This window comes from Chelonoidis abingdonii, chromosome 6 (assembly GCF_003597395.2).
Source record: "Chelonoidis abingdonii isolate Lonesome George chromosome 6, CheloAbing_2.0, whole genome shotgun sequence".
NCBI lineage: Eukaryota > Metazoa > Chordata > Testudines > Testudinidae > Chelonoidis > Chelonoidis abingdonii.
In genome coordinates this window covers 57,069,423-57,092,906 of record NC_133774.1, presented here as the reverse complement: position 1 = coordinate 57,092,906, position 23,484 = coordinate 57,069,423, and positions in this window count along the sequence as shown.

The following is a 23,484-nucleotide window of genomic DNA, read 5'->3' as shown; positions in this document are numbered from 1 at the left end:
CCCAGGGCCTGGGGCAAATTGCTCCACTTGCCCCCCGTCCCGGCGGCCCTGCCTGCTAGATGAAAAAATCTTAGGCTAGAACTTATAACTGGAACTCCAAATCAGTGACTAGCTAACTTCATTTCTTTTCTAAATCTAGATAGCAATCTGGAGAATGCACTTTGCAAGTTGGTCTGCTACCCACTTAAGTTATATTTCACCACACTCCACCCACTGTGGTATTGCTCCAAAGTGGCAGTGCCTGCTACTGAACCTAGCATAATAAAGAAAACAATGCATCCTAGTGGCAGGAAATAGCCACTCCAGCTTCTTACTCTTAGCTGAAATCCATGTCACAACATACTAGACTAGTCACAAGTGGCAGAATTCAGATCTATATTTGAAACCCTTTCCTTCCAAAGTTTGTAGGAGTGCTGAAAGGAGGCTCTGATTTCACACAACTGGTATTTGGATCCAGGTTTGATTCCATGCTTATAAAGTTAAGTGTTTGAAGCTAGTTTTGAGGGCAAAGGTACTTGGTGGCAGGGCCATCTCTAGTACTGACAACTGTCTAAATTTTTATATATAATTTCTTTGTCAGATACATATCCATTTCCCTGTCTTCAGTGTATCTCAAGGTGTGCCTGTGTTGCAGTAGAAGACATGTGGCACTGGTGCTGCTGTCCAGGCTCAAAGAGTGAAAGCTATGGTGCTAAAAATTGCACTATAGGTGTTCAGGCTTGGGCTGGGGATTGAGATCTGCTCCACTTGTGGGGTATCAGGAGCTGAGCCCAAATATCTACACTGCAATTTTTAGCCTTGAAGCCTGAGCCCCATGAACCCAAATCAGCTGACCCGGGCTCTGATACTCACTGCCATGGGCTTTTTAGTGCAGTGTTGACATACTCATAGTGTTAAAGTACTCAAGCAATAGGCTTGCAGAAATTAATTTTTATTATTTTTAATGGATAACATCACTGAGCATTGTTGGTTATACATTTAAATTTTCAGAGTTGCATGAAATTATTGGGGGGGTACATAAGACAATTTAATGAGACATGGAGGTTCAAAAAATTAAAGCTTTATAAACATTAAAACACAGCATATACAAAGTAAATATCCTTAAATCAAACTAAGTTCTCTAGCAGTATTTTTCTTACATTAGTTATCTGTAAATTTTGATTACTGATTGAAATATATTTTCATTGTGCTGTGTGTGTATAGTGAAATCAACATTTACCAATAAAAATCTAATCCTTCTAAGCCTATTCATAAATAAAGCTGTCAGCACTTTTATTTTTAAACCAAGTTCTGTTTTGGGAACTTGGTTCTGGATAACTGATTGAGATCTGAAAATTCAAGATCTGCTGCACTGTTCTGAAATCTTCTCTTAGAGGTACAGCCAAGCAGAAAGATATATCTAACTATTAACAAGGAAACCACCCCAAAACCATAAATACTACTATGATGTTGCCCTGGTGTTCTCTGAACTGGTGATCTGCTAGGTCACACCACTCCTCGACTCTGGGAGCCAGCCTTACCCTGCTCTGCTGTGAGATCCCCACTCCCAGGCTGTTAACATACAGCCTCTAGCATGTAAGCTGCTCCCAGCAACGTGAGTGTGCACTTTTGACCAGCCACTGCTTGGATTGTGCAACTGAATGGCATTAGCCAATTTCTCCAGTCCCAGACACAACCGTAGGAACCTCTGTCTTGCAGTGTCCAGTTACGCCCACTGGATGCTGCAAGCTTATATGAGTTTGTCAATTTAACAAAGAAATTGATATGTACCATGATTGATATGGCTTGTTATCCCAAGAGGAGTCTCCGACATGCTTCAAACCAAATGCACTGCTTCAGGTAAAATAAACAAATTTATTAACTACAAAACATAGATTTTAAGTGATTATAAGTCAAAGCAAAACAAGTGAGATTTGGTCACATGAAGTAAAAGCAAAACTCATTCTAAGCTGCTCTTAACACTTTCAGTGCCCTTACAAACTTAGATGCTTCTCACCACAGGCTGGCTGGTTTCCCTTTAGTCAGGCTCTGTCCTTTGATCAGTGCTTCAGTCACTTGGTGGTGGTGTCTGTAGATGGAGATGGAAGACAGAGCGAGCAAGCATGGCAAATGTCTCTCCCTTTTATCATGTCCTTTCTTCCCTCTTGGCTTTGCCCCCCACCCTTCAGCTTCGGGGGAGCATTACCTCATCGTAGTCCCAAACTGACCAAGGGAGGGGTGGTGACTCACTTTAGAATCCAACAGATCCTTTGTTGCTGCCTAGGCTAGTGTCTTTTGTTCCTGTGAGGCTAGGTTGGGTTTGTCCCATACATGCCCTGATGAGGTGTGAACTGCCCCTCTGCTCTTGAAGAGTTTTGCCTGGATTTGTTTTAAACCATGAGGACACATTTTCAGTGTCATAAATATATATACAGGAAATTACAGCCTGTAATAATGCTCAGTGCATCATGAGCCTTTCGAAGACACCCGACATGACAAACTTTGCATTGGGTACCACACAATCGTATTATAAGGATGAAGATGGAAGTGCAAGGTGTTCCCTGTCAGGTACAGAGTGTCACAACTACAAACAAATGATTTTAATGTTTCTACTATTAAACCTAAGTTTTAAGTAGTGTAACGCTGACAGACCCCAGTTGTTGGTGGCTGCACTCAAATGTGGGACTGCTTGAGCTTAATGCATATACTGCTACTGCCTGAGCTGAAAGACACCTCTCACTTAACTAATTTTGTAGCAGACTCTATCTCTTCCTGGCCTACTCACCGCTAGAGGGGGACAGAGTCACACCAAGCAGGCATGAGTTTCATACTCCCTGTGGGAGGGGAAGTGCATCCTGAGGTTCAGAGACTTCCCCATTCAATTCCCTCTGGGCCATCGCTTGTAATGCTGACAGACTATGATCCTTGGTGGCTGGGCTTAAACCTGGGACATCTTGAGCTTAAGGCATGAGCCTCTACCATGAGCTAAAAGATACAGCTCACTTTGCAGTCCTGTAGCAGGCTCATCAATCTCTACCTGACCTAACTACTGTGAGGGGGGGGGACAGAGTGACACACCAAGCAGGTATGGGTTACGTATGTGTTCTTGTCAAACTAATGGTATGTGGAAGAAATACTTTCGTTCCTTTCTGAGAGCACATTACTGTATACACGGCATTCAAATAGTTAATGACTCCATTAATTTACTTTTGTCATCCTGTCCTCATTTTAATACAACTTAGTTAAATTATGCCAAATCAGCAATCAGCCTGTTAAAATTGGTACATTGTTCTGCATGCTCTTGGTAATAAAGACATGAGAATACAGATTTCACATGGCTCTGCCTTCTGACATCCTCAGGGTGCCTTTGTAAATGGAGATAGGATGAAGACAGTGAGGGACAAATGCAGATTGAACACTGCTTTAAAAATTTGTCAACATTTTACAGATAGTTTTGAAATTATTCCACTACTAAAGCCTACTTTGTTTTTTTTTTTCAAATGTGACTTAGAGTGTCCTGTGATTAGTGAAAATTGAATGCCTAGACTGAGACCCTTTCAAGGGTCTGGATTTTCAAAGGGTGGGTGCTCAGCACTTTTCTGAAAAGAGGTCTCAAGTTGGACACTCAAACTGAAGCACTCAGCTCTGTAGTCATAGATGTAGTCTGTCTGTCGATCTATCTATCTTTTTTGCAGGTGGGAAGGTAGCTCCAGCCAAGCTAATAGGGCCACCCACCAGTGGGCAACTTCTGTGCTGGCCTACAGCGGCATCATTTCAGATTTTTCAAGGGCAGGGAGTATTTTTAACAGTGATTCCAGGGGCCACTTAGGCATCTGAAAACCAATGTTTTTTGCAGGTAATAACTTAGAAATTATCTGACAGGAGCACTGTATCTAATTCCTACATCAGGACAGAGCTGAGTGGGTCTAATTAATTTTCTAATACTAACATGTTCTGATATCTTGTGGCAAGTCACTTATGGGACACTGGTTAGGTTTAAAATTGTAATGTATATTCTTTCTCAGATACTCTTACTAAAATCAGAAAGGACCACTGTGATCATCTAGTCTGACCTCCTGCACATTGCAGGCCACAGAACCTCACCCATTCACACCTGTAATAGATCCCTAACCTCTGGCTGAGTTACTGAAGTCTTCAAATCATGGTTTAAAGACTTCAGATTCGAGGATTCACCATTTACACTAGTTTATATTTGCAAGTGACCCATGCTGCAGAGCAGAGGTTCTCAACCAGGGGCAGGTGTACCTCTGCAGTACACAGAGGTCTTCCAGGGGCTACATCAACTCATCTAGATATTTGCCTAATTTTACAACAGGCTACGTAAAAAGAACTAGCCAAATCAGTACAAACTAAAATTTCATAGACAATGACTTATTTATATTGCTCTATGTACTAATACAATGAAATGCAAGTACAATATTTCTGTTCCAATCCATTTATTTTATAATTATACGGTAAAAATGAGAAAGTAAGCAATTTTAAAGAAAGCGTTTGACACTTTTTTGTATTTTTGTCTGATTTTTGTAAGCAAGTAGTTCTTAAGTGAAGTGAAACTTGGGGGTATATAAGACAAATCAGACTCCCGAAAGGGGTACAGTAGTCTGGAAAGGTTGAAAGCCACTGCTGCAGAGGAAGCCAAAAACTGCCAGAGTCTCTGCCAGTCTGACTCAGGGGGAAATTCCTTCCTGACTATTAATACAGTGATCAGTTACACTCTGAACATGTGGGAAAGATCCACCAGGAAGATATCTGGGAAAGAATTCTCTGTAGTAACTCAGTCTCGTGTCCTGGCTCCAGCCATTGGGGATTTTGGCTACAGGAAGTCACTGATGGGCCACACACAATTATAGGCCGTCCTGTAATACTATCTCCCTGCATAAACTTATCAAACTCAGTCTTGAAGCCAGTTAGCTTTTTGTCACCACTGCTCCCCGTATGAGGGCTACTGCAGAACTTTCACTACCCTGATGGTTAGAAACCTTCACCTAATTTTGAGCCTAAACTTGTTGATGTCCAGTGTATATCCATTTGTTCTGGGGTCCACATTAGTGCTTAACTTAAATAGCTCCTCTCCCTCCCTGGTCTTTATCCCTCTGATGTATTTATAGAGAGTAATCATCTCCCCTCAGCCTTCTTTTGGCTAGGCTAAACAAGCCAAGCACTTTGAGTCTCTTCTCATAAGGTAGGTTTTCCGTTCCTCAGATCATACTAGTAGCCCTTCCCTGCACCTGTTCCAGTTTGAATTAATCTTTCCTAAACACGGGAGACCAGAATTGCACACAATACTCCAGATGAGGTCTCAACAATGCCTTGTAAAATGGAACTAACACTTCCGCGTCTCTACTGGAAGCCATCCTGTGATCAATGTGATGCAGCCCAGAATCATGTTAGCTTTTTTTCATGGCTGAATCACATTGATGGCTCATGGATCTGGGTATAGTTGTTGATTACAGGATGACTTTCTCCTCCTCTGTCACTTCCAACTGATAAGGCCCCAGCTTATAGCAAAACTCTTGTTTAGTCCCTAAATACATGACCTTGCACTATTAAATATCATCCCATTTCTATTACTCCAGTTTACGAGGTCATCCAGATCTTCTTGTATGATACTCCAGTCCTCCTCTATATTGGGCGTACCTTTCAACTTTGTGTCATCCACAAATTTTATTAGCACACTCCCACTTTTTGTGCCAAGATCAGTAATAAAAATGTTTAAATAAGATTGGTGCCAAGACTGATCCCCGAGGACCTTTACTTGTAACCTCCCTCTAGCCTGACAGTTCACTTCTCAGTTCGTCCCATTATAGTCACCCAGTTCCTTATCCTCCTTTCAGTTCTCATATTTAATCCTCATCTTCTCCAATTTAACTAATTTCTCATGTGGAACTGTATCAAATGCCTTACTGAAATCCAGGTAGATTAGATCTACTGCATTTCCTTTGTCCAAAAAAATCAGTTATCTTCTCAAAAAAGATAATAACTATGTTTGATTCAAGAGGTAGTAACAATTGTAGATTTTTCTACAATTGGTTCCTATCATTTATCTCCCTACTTTTTGCAGTTCACCAGCTTGGAACAGATCATTTAACTTTAGGAATCATCCTAACAGCCCTTTTTATCTTAATTACCTGTTAATCACTGTGTTTATAAACAAAATTCTGACTCCTTGCCTCCAGGGCCCAAGCTGGGAGAAATCTGTCTCTGCAGAACTCCTTACATTATTATAAAGAGCCATAAATCTAGTTTCTCTGTTCAGTCTACAATTTATAGTGTCTAGCAAAGTTGTGAATTTAAGCTCCCAGGCTCACCTTTTGAAGGTGTGCAGATTTCCTTTGATGATGAGTATTGGAAGATTAGATATGGAGTGATCGCTTTGTAAAAAGTGTTCTCCCTTGGTGTTTTGTCTTATCATTTTTCAGTGTGAATGTCTGGTTTCATCCACATAATTGTTGGGGCATTTAATGCACGGGATGAGATGTACTATGTGTTGTGATAGGTATGTGTAGGACACAGATATCTTGAAAGGTGTGTTGTAGGTGGTGATCATCATAGTAGTGGAGCTGTTGTTCTGATAGGGTCTGGTGCCCCTTTGAATTGATGTGTTCTGGTTTGTGGGGGCCTTGCTTCTGATGATGAGCTTGGAGAGATTGGGGAATTGTTTGAAGGCCAGAAGAAGAGGTTCAGGAAACATTTTTTTCAGGATGTGGTCCCCATTGAGTATGGGCTGTAATTGTTCAATGATACCCCAAGTGACCCCCCTGCCTTCAACATCACCCTCCTAGTTGTCACTTATCACTGCACACTGGATCCCATACGGGGCATTTGGTTGGCACATTCCATGATGCAGTTTACTTCCTTGGTGGAGGGTCCTTGTTTCGCGAAGGTGGCTTTAAGTGTGTTAAGGTATACATCCTGGACTTTCTCCTTGGAGCATATTTGGCGGCATCTATCTGCCTCTCTGTTAAGATTTCTTGATGTGTTTGGGTGGTTACTGGATCTGTGAAGGCAGGTGTGGTGGTCTGTGGGTTTCTTATATATAGTTATCTAGGATTCCAGAGTGAGTATAATGAATGGGTAGTAGTTATTGAAACTTGTGGTGGTAATCTATGGGGGAGGTTAGGTCATCTGTCCAGAGCTGAAAATGTCAATGTGTATCATTGGTTTTGTGGTTTATTTGTCCAGAAATTCTTCCTTAAAGTGGTTCATGAGGTGATTGGCATATTGGGGAGCCATCTGAATACCCATGGCTGTTCCCATGGTTTGGACAAAGTGTTTTATTGTTATGAGTGAGGAGGAAATGGATAGTCTGATGTGTTTGGGATGGATATTTGAGTGTTGTCCATTGTTTTGTAGATATTTGAGGCAGGCAGTGATGTCATCACTATGAAGGATATTGGTGCATTGGGAGGTGACATCCATAGTCACTAGGATGATGTTCTGAGGGAGATTGTTGACACAGTATTTCTGGAGGAATTCAATTTTGACCTGGGGAAGCTGGCCTTTTGTGTGGTGAGTGGTTTGAAGATGGCTTCTGCGAGTCCTGATATTCCTTCAGTAAGAGTGCCATGGGCAGGTCTGATAGGTCTACCTGGGTTCCCTTGTTCGTGCATCTTGGGAAGCATGTAGAAGGGCCCTATGGTGGATTCATAGGGGATGAGGTTGTAGAGTTTCTCTTGTAATTTGGGAAAGGATTTGGTAACCTTTAAATTTCTGGGCAAAGTGTGGTATGGGGTTGTCTTTGAGTTCTTTATAATAGGTGGTGTTGAAGAGTTGTCTGTTGGCCTTGTTAATGTTGTCATCGTAGTTGAAGACTACAAAGGCATCCCCTTTGTCTGCTGGTTTGATTATTACCTGGAGGTTTGATTTCAGGGACTGCATAATTGTCCTCTTGGTAAACAATCTGTTCTACCTTGTATTTAGCTGTGACATTGAGTACATTTCCCATATCCGAAGAAGAGCTCCGTGTAAAGTCAAAAGCTTGTCTCTCTCACCAACCAAAGTTGTTCCAATAAGAGAGATTCCCTCACCCACCTTTTCTCTCTAATATCCTGGGACCAACACAGCTACAACAACACTGCATGCTACTTTGGAAGTCCTCCAACTGCTATTCCGCACAGAGATTCTAGGAAATGATCCAGTTATAGAAATTTACCTGTCACCTTTTTTGAGGTGGTGAACAAGCCAAAGGAGGCTGTGGACCATGTGTCCCCCTTCCCTTCCCTTCCCTGTCCCATGAGGACAAGCAGCAAGTGTAATCAGAGAAGGAATGTGAAGGGGACAGTGAAGAGATTTCCCTGGAAAGCCAGGATCTTTTCAGGACTCAAGACTCTCATGGTGACCATGTGGAAAATGGGCCTGATTTTCAGCCAGAAACCCAGCCCAGGACTGAGTAAGCGGATCCTATGGAGGGACCCTCCTCACAAAAGTATCTGTTTTCACAATTTATTATACTATACTGCTGTGCTAGCTTTTGTGCAGCCCCATGGCTGCAGCTGTTTTTTGATGGATGTGAACTAGGAGGGATTCTTAATATTCAGCCCATGTTTTTCCTCCCTCCCGGGAACAATGCTGTCCACTTGCATCCTGCTCCTTGCACGTTTTTTTAAAATGGCAGCTGGTCCAGCAAGGCAGTTTGTTTCTATCTCATGCTAAAGCCACAACCAACTATTTATAATCCCATCCCATGGAAGGCACATACTCCTCTACCTATTTTTACTTTCTGCTCTCTGCTTCTCTCCTGCCCAGTGACCATTCCCCCTCCCCCATCTTCCAATGCCCCGTTCACCTGCTAAAAATAGCCGTTGGCAGCATGGCAGAGGTGCAACCTCTACCCCACCACTCCTCCCCTTCCATGGCATATTTGAATAATGAATTTCACAAACTGAATGTTTTCAACAGTTTGAGACAGTGGTTACAGGAAAAGTGTGGTTAACATTCTCAATGTACATGAGATAAACATGGGCACTGCATGCCTGCCAAAGTATTAACACCGCAGCTCCTTGCTGAACTAGAAATATCCTGTAACACATTCAGACAGGGAAAGTTTACTGTAGGGATAGAAAGCCGTACAGATCTTAATGACTTTTCACAGGTTTACATAGAGGAAGGTTGGAAGCAGGTAAAGCTACAATGTAGAACCCAATCTGATTTTTCCTGCACTTTCAGCATGTCTGCAGGGGAGATGAAGTGTAATGTCCAGATGCCCCCACTAACCCATCATATAAGCACCTCCAAGGTACAGCAAAATTGCAAATCCAAACATAATTCCCAACTCCCCCCAGCATCCAAAGCACAGCAGCAAACCCAAAGAGCATATACTGCATGGCCAAAATATCCCAGTCTAGCCCTCCTCAGGTACATGGCACTTTCCACCTTTGAGGTCCCCCCAAGACTGGGAAGGATCTCAGGGAAGGGAAATCAGAAATATATGTAAAACAAAATGCTACCATTGCCTCTCTGTACTATGAAAAATAACCAGTTGTTTTTTCCCCTACTCTTTCCCACAGCACTTGCACTATGCCAGACCCTCAGGGACAGGGCCTTTATGGTTTATGGCTACATTAACCAGGAAAGCAGAGGATAAGACAAGTCTACTAGGATAATCAGAGCAATCTTCACGCCATTAATGTCCATAATAATCTTGAGGCAAACTCTTTTATTCATTAAGGTAAATAAGGCTGAGTTCTGAAAGATCTTAGCGTCATAGACCCCTTTCTGTTTATAAACTCTGATCCCTGGTCCTGGGAGAAATATAGGCACCTGGGTCCCATCAGTTTCCCAGTACAGTTTTGGAATGCCATGCATACAAAGTCCTCAGTCTCCTGAGTGTTACTAAGCTTTTTAACTTGATGCAGCAGTAAGTTATGAATGGCATCACCCACCTTCATGACAATGGCCACAACACTTAACATCCCTATGCAGGATGGGTTGGGACTTGTAGCATGAGAGGGTGGCCAGTTTCCAGATGACAGTAGTGACCTGCTTCTAGGCTTATATGCATGTTGACATACTGTTGCTGCAGCGTAAGGGCTAGTTCAACACAGACACCAAAAAAGGTTCTCTTTGCCATCCTGAAATTTTCTCACTGCTGCTGGTCATCCCAGGTCTGCAGAATGATCCATTCCCACTAATCAGTGCTGGTTTCCTGAGCCCAGAAATGGCTCTGCACTGTGTAAAACTGCTTCAGGAACACCTTCTGTAGCAGTAGTTGCTTGATGGTGGTCTCTTACTCATTGTCTTTCTAGTGCTCCTGCTGGAGGAACTTCTGCTGCTCCACATCATCTGCTTGGTGGTGCTGTGCATGAAGTCCAAGACTGAAGATGCACAGATTGAGGGCTCAAATAAAGCCCAAGCAGCCTCTGTGTATTCACTGTTCCCAGCATAGCAGCATGGAACATTTTTAGGCTCGTGCTAGCTGACAGCAATTTGAAAATCATTATGGCTAGCCCACTGAGGGAGAGAGAAAGCATGGGACAGTGAATCATGGGTTTCTTGTATTTGACCTAAAGTCCCAGAATTCCACTAGCGTCTGCCTGGCTTTCACTATGCATCCCACAATGCAGTGGGGGGGAATCACAGGATGCACATTGCTCAGCAGCAAAGCAAAGGAATATGAGATACCCTCTAAGAATGCAAGCAAGCCTCTGCCATGTATACATAACTATATGAATTGAAAGGGGCACAGCCATCCTGTGTGCATGCTATTACTATGGCTTATTGTGACGGTGCTGCCTGTGGGAGCCAGCTGAGGTCACTCAATCAGGGTGAACTGCAAACAAAACGGGGCAGACAAATCCCAAACGCTGGTGGTTATTCCACTACTTAGATTTACCAACTAGCACAAAAGAGCTTCTACAGTACCTCACTGGTTACTTAGAAGTTTAAACCACGCAGTACCCTTAAAGTGCCCAGCCTGAGGCCTCCGTCCAGACACATCTGTCAAACATATGATGATTCCTGAAAATCTTATCTCATCATATAAAAGAAAAGGTTCTTCCAATCCCACAGGATCGGCCACATACCCAGGTTCAATTACAACTTAGATCTTACCCACAATACACGCTACAGCCAATTCTTATTAACTAAGCTAAAATTTATTAGAAAAGAAAAGAGAGAGAGTGTTGGTTAAAAGATCCATATACATACGACTTGAATTCAATTTTTGCAGGGTTCAGATCATAGTTAGAGGTGGTCTTTAGTTGCCAAAGTCCTTTTAGAAAGTCCATTAGGTTATGTCAATTCCAGATTCAGGTGACTCCAGTTATGACTGAGGGATCTCATCCTTGTGGCTTAAGGTTTCCCCCTTTTTGAAAACCCAAAGCAGATCTGAGTATGAAGCAGGATCATGTCCAGCTTCTTATCAATTTCCAGCAGCCTTTCGGACCTGAGAAAAACTTAGGCTTCTTTCCCCCTCCTTCTTTTTTTCTTTACTTTTCGCTCTCATACTCCTTAACTCCTTTCCAACATTCCTGAATTAGCCAACAGAGTAATTTATCATTAAACAGTTCAGATACAGTTGCACTCACTCACTCACTTCATGCCCATCACCCCAATCGGGTGTATGGCGCCGCCAACCACAGATCTCCAGAGTCCTCTTCCTGGCGCCATTCGCTCTAGCGCTGGTTCAGGTTATAGCCATTTTTTTGCTATCCGTCTGGAGGTCGCGTCGCCAGTGTTTCATGGACGGCCTCTTTTCCGCTTGCCTTGGGGGTTCCACCGCAGTGCCTGTTCTGTGATGTTGATTGGCTGCTTGCGTAGTGTATGTCCTGTCCAACCCACTTCTCCTCTTGATTCTATTCCTCTGCTGGGATGTTGACGGGTCCTCTCCAGTAGCGTGGATGTTACTGATGGTGTGCTGCCAGCGGATCTGGAGAATCCTTCTGAGGCAGCTATTTAATGAAGTCTGGGATCTTACCTGCGTGGTTGTTTTGGTTGTCCTTCCAGGTTTTCATGTCCATACAATAGGACGATTTTCACATGGAGTTGAACAGTCGAATTTTTATTGCCAAGACAGCTTCTCTGGAGCTCCAGTGTTCTTGAGCCTGTAGAAGGTCTGCTCTGCCTTACCAATCCTTACTTTGATGTTGCGTCTGTGCCACCCTGGCTGGTCGATGATGCTACCGTACAGTTAGGTGAAGGACTGCACTTCTTCCAAGGGGCTTCCATTTAGTTGACTGTGGTCGTTGCTAATGGAATTCATCCTAAGATCTTGGTCTTATGCCTTTGTGAATGTTGAGGCCACTGTGATGACGTGGACTGCCACAGCGTTGGTTTCTCTTGCATCTGCTCTTTACTGTGCGAAAGGAGTGCAAGATGTCAGCAAAGCTAGGTCATCAAGCTGGGTCCACACGTCCGCTGGATCCGTTCCTACGTCGTAAGTGGATGTCTCTTCATTAATCCAATCGATGCGAGAGGAGAAAAGAGAAGTGGTGACAAACAAGCATCCTTGTCTGACTCCAGTTTTCACCTGGAAGCTGTTATGAGCTGATCCTCCATGGTACCTCTCCGTTTATCATTCATATGAGTTCTTTGATCAGGTTGAACCACCTTTAGCTGAATCCGTTAGTGCGAAGGAGCTTTCATAGGGTCTCTGATCCACCTATCGACGCTTTCTCATAGTCAAGCAAAGTGATGTCTTACAACGAGGAGTTCCACTCAACAGACTGCCGACAATGATTGCGACAGCCGGCTGTCTGGTCTGCTGCATGATCTGTTCAGCCGGAAACCTGCCTTTCATCTATAGTAGTTGATCGCGGCATTCTTTCATTCTCTCTAATAGAACTCGGTTGAAGGGACCTTCCCTGGCACTGACAGGCTGTGATTCTCTATAATTGGCCAGTTGGCTAAGGTCTCCTTTCTTGGGGATTTTGATGGATATCCCTCTTTCCAGTCTGCCGGAATCACTTTCTTCTTCCCATTCTTCTCAAAGAGGGGTACAGCATTTTCCACAGAATCATCAGGTCTGCTTTCCACGCCTCTCTGGGTGTCATCAGGTCCAGCGCCCTCGTTCTTCACATCATGGTGATGGCTTTTCTGATCTCATCTCTGGTTGTTTATCTCAATAATTGGTGAGGTCCTCGTTGGGCTGGGTTAAGTGTCTGGTGGTATTTGGGTGCTGGTCTGTTCAGGGAGTTCCTTCAAGTGCTCGCCCATCTGTTCAATATGTTGTTCTATTCCCTGTTATAGACTTCCCTGCTTTGTCTTTACGGGACGTTCTGGTTGCTGAACATTTCCAGACAGATCAGCTTGGTAGTATCATTACAGCTGTTTCATGTTACCGCTGTATGCTGCTGCTCCGCTTCTGCTGCCAGTTATCCACAGTTACTCTCTGTCGTGTCCTTGCTAACTATTCTGCTTCACTGCTCTGTGGGCTTCAGCATACTCTTTTGAGCTTTGGCTTTGCAGCCTCTTAGTCCTTTGTGTTGGACTGCTGCCTCTTCTTCTTCTCTCTTCTATCTTTGGCAAGGTCTCTGCTGTGATCCACTCTTTCTGCATGGTGTTTCTTAATTCCAGCACTTCCTGGCATCTAACCTAGTTGTCTCTCACTTTCTGCCATCTGTTTAGTTCATCTGTCTTCCTCTTCCTCAGACCGATCCTTAATTACTGGAAACTTACTCGTTCACATCAGTCCAAAATCTTCCTTGTCTACGGTCCTTTGGGGCCATCTGCCTGTCCAAGTCAGGTAAAAAGCAGGAGGGTTGGGCATGGGGCTCAGCAACTCCCCCGTAAAAAAATTCAACCTGCTCAGAAACGGCCAACCAACAGAGACACAGAGGCTTTACACTGAAAGAGTTGTCTCAACTCGAAGATGCATGACGCTGGGTGGTGAACCCAGTAGGAAAGCCACTAAGCTGATTACCCTTCTTGCAACCAGATGGAATTACCATAGGCACATGGAACGTGAGGACCATGTATGAGTCAGGAAAGACGGGCAGGTTGCAGCAAGATGAGGGCGCAACAACTTGACCCTATTAGGCATTAGCGAAACAAGATGGACGCAAGCTGGACAGAGACGACTGTTGACAGGAGAGCTGTTGCTGTATTCAGGACATGAAGAGAGCGACACACCCCACACACAGGGAGTAGGCTTCATGTTGTCCAAGCAAGCACAGAGAGCACTGATTGGTTGGGAGGCACATGGTCCCAGGATCATCACAGCATCCTGCAGAACTAAAATGAAGAGGACAGGTTAGCACAACCTCCAAAAAGACACATAGACAATAATACTATTTCACTCAAGTATCATTTTAAATGCTAATATTCCTTTTTGATCTTTGAATTAAAACTATAACAATAGACAAGACTTGTTTGCTTACATCACAAGACCTGAGGAAACATCTACCCTTCTACCTCTAACAATGCAGACTTGCATTTCAGAGCTCTGTTCATTTACATATCTTGCTAACTAGTTTTTAAGGTTCATCCATGGGTCAGGTCAGTTAATTAACTCTTTCTGGCCCCGTCATCTTTCAATGAGATATTATGTTATACTCATAATGTCACACTTATGTATATGCATTTCCATATTTTGTCATCTCAGTAAGAACTAAGCCACCTATGTAGACAAGGCTTATGACTATAGTAATTTACTCTTTGAAGACAAAAACAAATTTTGAGAGAAACACTTAGGCAATACAGATGTCTCTCCACTTATGCCTGAGGTCCCTTTCCCTTCATATATGTTCTCCTAGCAATATCCTGTGTCTTGATAGAAGATATTTCCAAATTTTCTGATGGATAGAATCCTTTAAGGCTTTAGTGCCACAGAACAGTTGGTAGTTCTGAGTGATCTTCTGAACCAGCTGCTCTGCTTCTTGAGGGCTGTAGAAGGGTTCTTTCTTCTTGGCATGAGAATGGTGTTCTTGAACCATGGTGTGGCACATGCATCTGCTGGACTACCAATGGAGAAAACAGTCCAGACAGTAACTTTTTCATAGTCATTAACAAGTGTTGGGGACCTAATTAGGGAAGCGTTTAACTTCTTTCTTACAGTTTCACATCCTTTAAGTGAGGACAATACTTACCTGCCATGCAGAGTTGTTAAAAGAATTGCACAGCACTTTGCAATTGTAAAACATGATAGAAATAATGGTGGTTATTACCTTGAGTAATGTTTGAATTGGCAGCTACAGAAGTATAAACAAACAGATTTCCTGTGGAAAAGATACCTGCTTTAGAAAATAGCTAGACTTGGTCTCTACTTTTGGCTATTATGATTTCAGCTGGACAAATAACTAATTTTTCAGTTTGCTGGAAGTTCCAAAAATGTATGTATCAAAAAAGTCAACACATTTCACTCTGGGTCAAATGCAATGTTTCATTTAATATGAAATGTTTAGGTTTCAGGTCTTTCACTTTTTGGGTTTTTTTGTTTTTTTTTTTTTAGTGAAGGGCTAGATTGCAAAATGGACTGATGGTGCCAGATCCTGCCTTATGACCATTGTCCTAGTGGTTAGAGTATTGGCATGGGATGTTGAAGTCCAGAGTTAAGTTTCACTCCTCTGCCTCACGCAGAGCAGGGCTTTGCACTTTGGTCTCCCACATTGCGGGAGAATGCCCTAACCACTGGGCTACAAGGTATTCTAAGGAAGGTGTGTCTCTGTCTCCTGTTGAAGATGTTCCATTGTATATAGATAACTAACTAGTCATTGGAATAGGGACTTGAATTTGGGTCTCCTCTCACCCAGCTAAATACCCTAACCACTAGGCTAAAAGTTATAAAGGAGACACTGCCACCACCATCATGTTTTCCTCTGACTGTTTTGGGAAATGGCTCTTCAGTAATCTTGTGAAACTATCTTGAAAAACTTTTGGCTGAAACTATTCAGAGAATTCATGTCAAATTTGCAAATAGTTTCGAGTTGACTGAAACTGCAATTTTTTTCAACAAATAAGCTATTTGTCTGAAATTTAATCCAGTGCTCATTATGATATAGGTGTTTTCAGGGCAGGTGCTTTATGGAACATGCAGAATGTCCTCATGGTATCTCAGTGGCAATACATAGTTACAGTTTAAGTATTTGATTTTTTTTTCATAATCTATTATGATTTTAGTGAGAACTGTGGCAAAATGACCGAGTTAATACTACTGAAGTCCAGACTGATTTTTGTCATCTCAAATTTTGTTGAAGATGTTCATAAAACAAAGAAATGGGATTAATTTTGGCTTCTTCAGTTCTTCCATTTTATTGACTGACTATACTCAAATTTAACTTAAATAATCTGTTTTAAGGGTGATATGTCTTTGATGTCTGGAAACATTAGGAAGTTCTTCTATTCAGGTTCTTGTATCATACCTATTCAGTGTAGTATCTGAGTACTTACGTCTTGTATATTTCTAATTATTGGAGTGATTAAAGAAACATTATGAACATACTAGTGACACCTATTGAATGTACTGAGTCATTCAAGTGCTGAACTTTCTAAAAATTACCCCAACCAGGTGAAAATAAACAGGTGGCATATGATTCTTAAATGTCAAAATGATATTCATTCAATCAGAGCCATTTAATGATACAGCAAAAGAGAACCTCTGAAGATGATCTCAAGCCATCTTCATAAACTGAAGCAGGTGCTTGTATTATCATCCCTAAACCTAGAGAATAAACCATCTGCAGAAATTTAATTTAGTATAATTTTAACTGATTTATACTTCATTACAAAGTAAGCTTATTACCCAAGAGATGCACATATCAAAGTACTTACTGAAATAAACCTTTTTAGAAGATTATACTCTTTCTGAAAACTCTTGAGTGTCTAAATAAGGATCTAATTAAACAAAATCACTATTTTAAAATTTATTTTTTTGGTTTGATGTACCTTTTCAGGATTTGTGCTTCAAGGGTTCTATCCTACTCCCATTGAAATTACAGGAGTTTTGCCATTTACAGCAATATGAATGCACCCTAATATTAGGCCTGATCCAGCATTCATTGAAGTCAATGGGAGTCTTTCCATTGATTTAGAATTGGGTCAGGCTCATTAGTGAAAAAATCTGAAATACACTTATCTTGATCAGAGCTAGCAGTGGTATCTTTTCAAGAAATGAGAGAGAAACAATGGAGGCTTTTAAAGTTGTGCAAGACTTACAATCAATAGCAGTTGTTTTCCCCTCCTATAACAATACAAGAATCCATCTTAGAATTCTATCTGGCAAGATTTCATTATGACCAGCAGTGGCATGGATCAAAGGGACCAAATTAAGTTTTGAAAGTGCAATGGTGAAAGGAAATTTAAGGTATAAACACACAGTACATAAAAACCTGAGGGCTAGAACTTAAATCTGTTGGTTACCAGGGCGGTGAAGGATGTAGCACTGCAGATAAGATTTATATGACTTCCTGCAGGAAGTTATTTACTCCATGAATAATCACACCTTTCAAAGAAGCCAAATAAAATGAAAAATATGAGAATGGTAACAGAATATTTTATTTGAAGGAGTTAGTGTTTATATCTGGTCTTTTGGCTTAAAACAGCTCCCTCTCCACTGGGATGATCATTTTCCACCAAAATCACCTACATTACAGAATCTTTAATAATGGATCACTTCATTTACACACACTGTTGCATTGTGGGTTGCTTGTGCTTCTTAACCTGATTTAAAATGTTGTCTTATGTGTACCCCTGAGTGAAAACTATGATGTCAAAAGTGTAAACCCAAGAAAAACTTCAACAGGTGAGACTCTGAAAATGTTCTTATCTATTAATCTTCAAAAAGATTAATAGATAAAATCAGATTGTGCTTAATAGCACAATCACTAGTAAGAATATATCCTTTAAGCTAAAGAGTATAGAGCAAATTCTGCTTTTAGTTACAGCTTTGCTACCCTTTTTGCAGTCTCTGGGATTGCAAATGAAACAGTGCAGAATTAAGCTTTCTGTATCTGTTAGTTGCAGAGCTGGCCAAAACACACACTTTTCAGCTCCCAAGAAATTTTTGGTTTTGAGAATTTGAGTTTATTGTGCATCAGAACAAAACCAAAATGTTGAATCAAAATGTTTGTTTTGGAACTCTGAAACATTGTTTCCAAAACAAAACGTGACACTGACATTCCTGTTAGTTTCACGCTGCTGTTTACTGAATAGCAAGTAGTCTGGAAGCCTGGACACCTAGCTCCAGCTGGGGCTCTAGGTGCTGGCAGGTTCCTTACAATGGAACTGTGGACCCTGGAACACCAAAAAGCTTCCGGTGGACACCAACCTGTGTTTCAGTAGAAGTTTAGTTGAAACTAATGGATTTGATGAAACATTTTGCTTCAGTGAATTGGTATTTTCCAACTAAACTTACTTTCATTTGAAAATTTATGACTGATTTATAGTATTAACTAGAGCTGATGCCACTACTGATTATGCTTATCTATGTAATAAGATTCCAGGAATGTCACCCATCAGTGTGTCACTCTGAAGCATAGAATATCTGAGTCAGTGTGAAGCAATGAAAACAGCTACAAGTATGAGTGAAAGCTTTTTGTTTAGAATATCTCCAGATTCAGCCATCACTGCAATGAGTGGACTGTTACTGTCCAGTCTTTAAGTACTCAGCCATTTTGGGCTTCTTTTTTTTTTCCCCCACCCAACATTGTGAATTACAGCTGTGTGAGAGTATGAGCTTTCAGTTACTGGTGGTATGCTTAAAATATCTTAACAAAATTCTCTGCCCTCCCCAGAATATGATGGGTTAGGGAGGGAGAAATTCAAAATATGCTGTAATCATAAACTGTTAAACACGATGTTTGAAAAAAAAAAAAAATTGAGTTTTTGGTGTAGAAAAAATAAAGCTTAATGAGATTTTTGCCTGGGCAAGGAATGAATAAGATGTATGGGACTGAGTGCTATATTTGAAAACTGCAGCGGGGAAAAATCATTCTACCCACAGCTCAGTACCTATTTTTTTCCTCACTGAGATCATGTTCTTAGTGAGCTACTGAATTTCAGCAGAACCATATCAAGAAGATGCTAATAGGTAGATACTATTCATTAAATTCTCAGTGTGCTCAGCTCTGTATCAAGGCAGATCTCAGAGTCTGTCCCAAAGAGTTTGTTTAAAGTACACAAAACACACAGAGGAAGGATTTGCTTGGTACTTTTATAAAACTCTTAAATCTATTTGGGGATTTAAAAAAAATTTTTTTGAAGTGGGCTTGCATGGGGAGATGGTTGAAATATAGCATGTTGAAATCAGGCGATTGATGTATAGGTGCCACCATGGCGGTGAAAAAAGATTGGAAAAAGAGAATGAAAGATGTTAAAGCTAGCATCCATGGGAGTGAACTTGGATGAGCAGGCTGATTTGTAAACCAAAAGATGAGACATGATGGTAGATGATATCTGAGATATAGGCTGAGACTCAACTGTGGAGAGGATGGAAAGCAAGCACAAGAAGTTCAACAATGGTACTGTAGGCAAGGGAAATCCATTGAAATGATTCAAATATGTGTCCAAGTCAGTCTTTTTGGCATCCATTGTTTACTGATATATTCATCACTTTGAACATTAATATAAACATGGTGCTTCAGGAGGTACTGGGATATTTCAGTGAGTAGTGACAGAGCGATGATTTCTGTGGTTGAAATACATCCCACTCCACAATCAAAATACCAGAGGATTCATGTTTTGGGTGAGGATTTCTTTGGCAACTAGGACAGGGTGGGATCTAATCCTCAACCCATGTATAGTCCCCAGAAGTACAGTACAGCCCTTCCATGGCAATTGTGGCCCCTTCATTGCTCCGAAGGCTGGGTTCACTGGATTGCTGTGCCCTCTTCATTTGGAAGTAGCTATGACATAGCCATAGAAAACAGAAGCCACAGAAAGCAGCTTCATATTATAGACAGTCCAGGCTCTAATTTAGAAAATGTCTGAAGTTTTCAGTGTATTCTCTCTGTCCTATCCATAATCACCTATTTTACTTGATCTAACTTAATCTATTCTTTTAAGGTATTTCTTTTTTTGCTCCTGCCATAATATTTGGGCACCAATTGTGATAAAAAATAACTTGTCAATAATGACCATCAGATTTCTGCGTTCAAGACCATCGGCACACATTAACAGCCTCTGGAACACTTGTAGAAATGGAAGGAGAAAATCATGTGTACAGTAGTCCAAAAGAGATGGGTGGGATTCACAGTGATCAAACATGCACATAATTTTAGTATACCGAGTGATGATGATTTCCCCCAACTCTGTCTACAGGCAATTTAATACCTTCAGTGACATTTTGTGACAACTGAGGGCTGGACTAAATATATGAGGTGTCATCAGATGGAATCCTTATTTAATCCACCCTTCAGACAGACACTCTTTCTCTCTTTTGCACTTGAATTTGCTCTAATAGGTGGTCTTGTGGAAGTGTGAGACAACTTCTCACTGTATGTTGCATGCATAAACAAGTAGCATGTGACTTGGAACACAGGGGGTCAAATTCTACTCTGAGTTGCATTCATGTAGACTCCCGAGAGGCCAGAGATTCTCAGCAGATGCAGATTCTCATGACTTTCTTGGAAATATGCCAATTAATAGTCAAGAATCTGGCCCAGTGGGGTTATAGAGGCATGCTAAACTGAAGAGGGTTCATTTGATGTAAAACAACATTTGAAATTTCCAGCATCAGGGCTTAAACTGCCTTTAAACAGCTGAGTAATTGGGTAACAGTGCTATGATTCATTGCAGTCTGCTTTGTGAACAAGACCTTAGCTGAAGGTGAAGCTACCAGGTTGCTGAGACACACTATTTCATTTGCTAAGCAAGAATATGCTAAAACCCATTCACTTAACAACTCAAATGTCATGAAAGCGTATGTATTAACTAAATAAGGTCATTCTTCAAAGTGATCTGGTGTGACGTCTGCTTGTGTAATGGCAACTGAAAAATATGCTTAGACGCCTTTTTAAAATGTTTGTCTTTTTGGTTCTAGTACATTCATCACCATCCAATTACTGACAAAAGAAAAATGACAGAAGAGAATAGCTGCTCTATAAAGAGGTTAAAATCAGGATTGGAGCAGGATAATTTTTAGTAGGCAAAATATTGAGTAGGGATTCGAGACACTGGATCATAAAGTAGCTTCTTGAAGCCCGGTCATCCAAGTCATTCCCCCCTTCCCCCTTTTTTTTTTTCCTTCTCTTGGAGGTCACTAGCCACAAGACATGCTTGTGCTCAATATGAAAATATATTTTTAGTGTCAGATTCATGGCAAAATAATGTGTTTAGCCATACTAACCTTATTTAAGGATTAACTGCTATAGCAGCAGATGAGAATAGTCTTTAACTCTGATATAATCTTCTGTGATAGAAGATTTAACGTGCCCAGGAGCTGCTTTGTTTCACAAGAAGTATTTAGCATAAAAGATTAGTTTTCTGCTATTCTGGTCACAGTAACTTATTTTTTAATAAAATAAATTGATGCAAATACCGAATAAATGTGTAGAATTTTTCTTATTAGTTGAGATTCCAGGGTCTGCTTATCTTTCCCTCTCTCCACCTTCCCCCACCCCCACAAAAAATAGAAAAAAGTCAATGATTTAATCTAATAATGGACCCAAGTTAAATGAGTTTCTTTCCTTTTGAATAGTTTTCAGAATATAGGATTTGTTTAATCAATTATTGGTATTTTTACACTGTAACATCTTGTATAAGAGGATCTCAAAGTACAAGTATAGTAATGAACTAAGCCTAGCAATGTCCTTGTTGAAGAGGAGGGAAGATCAAACTGCTGCATCCTGAAAGTTTGAGTGCCTATTGCAAAGTATTCTCAATTCCCATTGGCTTTTAGGGTCTGGCCCTAAATTACTCGCTGAAGGTCATACAGTGAATCAGAGACAGAAATCCATCTGTAAAGAATTTTCTTCGGTCACTTGTAAGATATAGCTCCAAAGCACTGTAAATTCGAAGTCTTCAGCCTGTGACATTAAGGTTTGTAATGGAATGTAGCAATCCCACAAAAGGCCAATCAGACCTATCTTGCTACACCTGCAGTAAGTGTCACACCTGAAAATAGGAGCTAAAAGGGACGGACCCAGCTTGTTTGGGGACTGACCAGGAAGAAGAGCAGATTGCTGGCTTTCAGTTTGGTAGAGAAACCTGGTTGGAGCTAGGGCGCCATTTCAGATTTTGGTGAGGGAGGGCACATTAAACTCTGATTCCTGGGGCTACTTAGGCACTTAAGATCTAGTTTTTTAGCAGATAACTTAGCAATTAACTGACAGGAGCTCTGTATCTAATTCCTATATAAAAGAAAGACACATTTAAATAAATATTAGACCCACTCAGCTCTAATAATGTGTTCTGACATCTTGTGGCAAATCACTTAAGGGACACTGATTAGATTTAAAATTTTAATGTATATTCTTACTTTATTACTAACTCTGTGGAGAGACACCTCTTCAGGACTCCTGGGTTCTATCCCAGCTCTGGGAGGAGAGCAGAGTCTAATGGGTTACAGCAGGGAGCAAATATATCTGGATTCTATATAAGAACATCAGAATGGCCAGACTGGGTCAGACCAGAGGTCCATCTAGCCCAGTGTCCTGTCTTCCAGCAGTGGCCAATGCCAGGTGTTCCAGAGGGAATGAACAGAATAGGCAATCATCAAGTTGCTCACTCCCAGCTTCTGGCAAACAGAGGAGAGGGACATGCAGAACATGGTGTTGGATCCCTTTCCACCCTGGCTAATAGGTCCAGCAATGGCTATCTTCCATGAACTTACTTAGTTCTTATTGGAACTGTGATATAGTTTTGGCCTTCACAACATCCTCTGGCAAAGAATTCCACAAGTTGACTGTGAATAAATCCTTTTTTTTGTTTTAAATTTGTTGCCTATTAATTTCATTGGGTGACCCTAGTTCTTGTGTTAGGTGAAGGAGTAAATAACGTTTCCTCCAATTTTTCCACACCATTCATGATTTTATAGACCTCTATCTTATCCCCCCTTAGTCATCTCTTTTCCAAGCTCAAAAATCCCCCATATTTTTAATTATTCCTCATACAGAAGGTGTTCATACCCCTAATAATTTCTGTTGCCCTTCTCTGTATCTTTTCCAAATGCAGTATATTTTTTTTTAAGATGGGGTGACCAAATCTGCACTCATTATTCAATATGTTGGCATACTGTGGATTTATACAGAGACAATATATTTTTCTCATTATCTATCCCTTTCCTAATGATTCCCAATATTCTGTTAGCTTTTTTAAATTGCCACTGCACCTTGAACAGATGTTTTCAGAGAACTATCCACAGTGACTCCAAGATCTCTTTATTGATTGGTTCAGCTAACTTAGACCCCATAATTTTGTATGTATAGTTGGGATTGTATTTTTCCAAGTACACTACTTTGCATTTATCAACATTCTGCCATTGTGTTGCCTAGTGTGATGGGGCGGCAAGGCTAGATGGCTACAGTAAAGTACTGAGAAACAGGTATGTTAGCCCCAGGCTAAACAAATCCCTAGTACCCTGGTAACCAAATGGCAGTTGCTCCAGGTTAATCA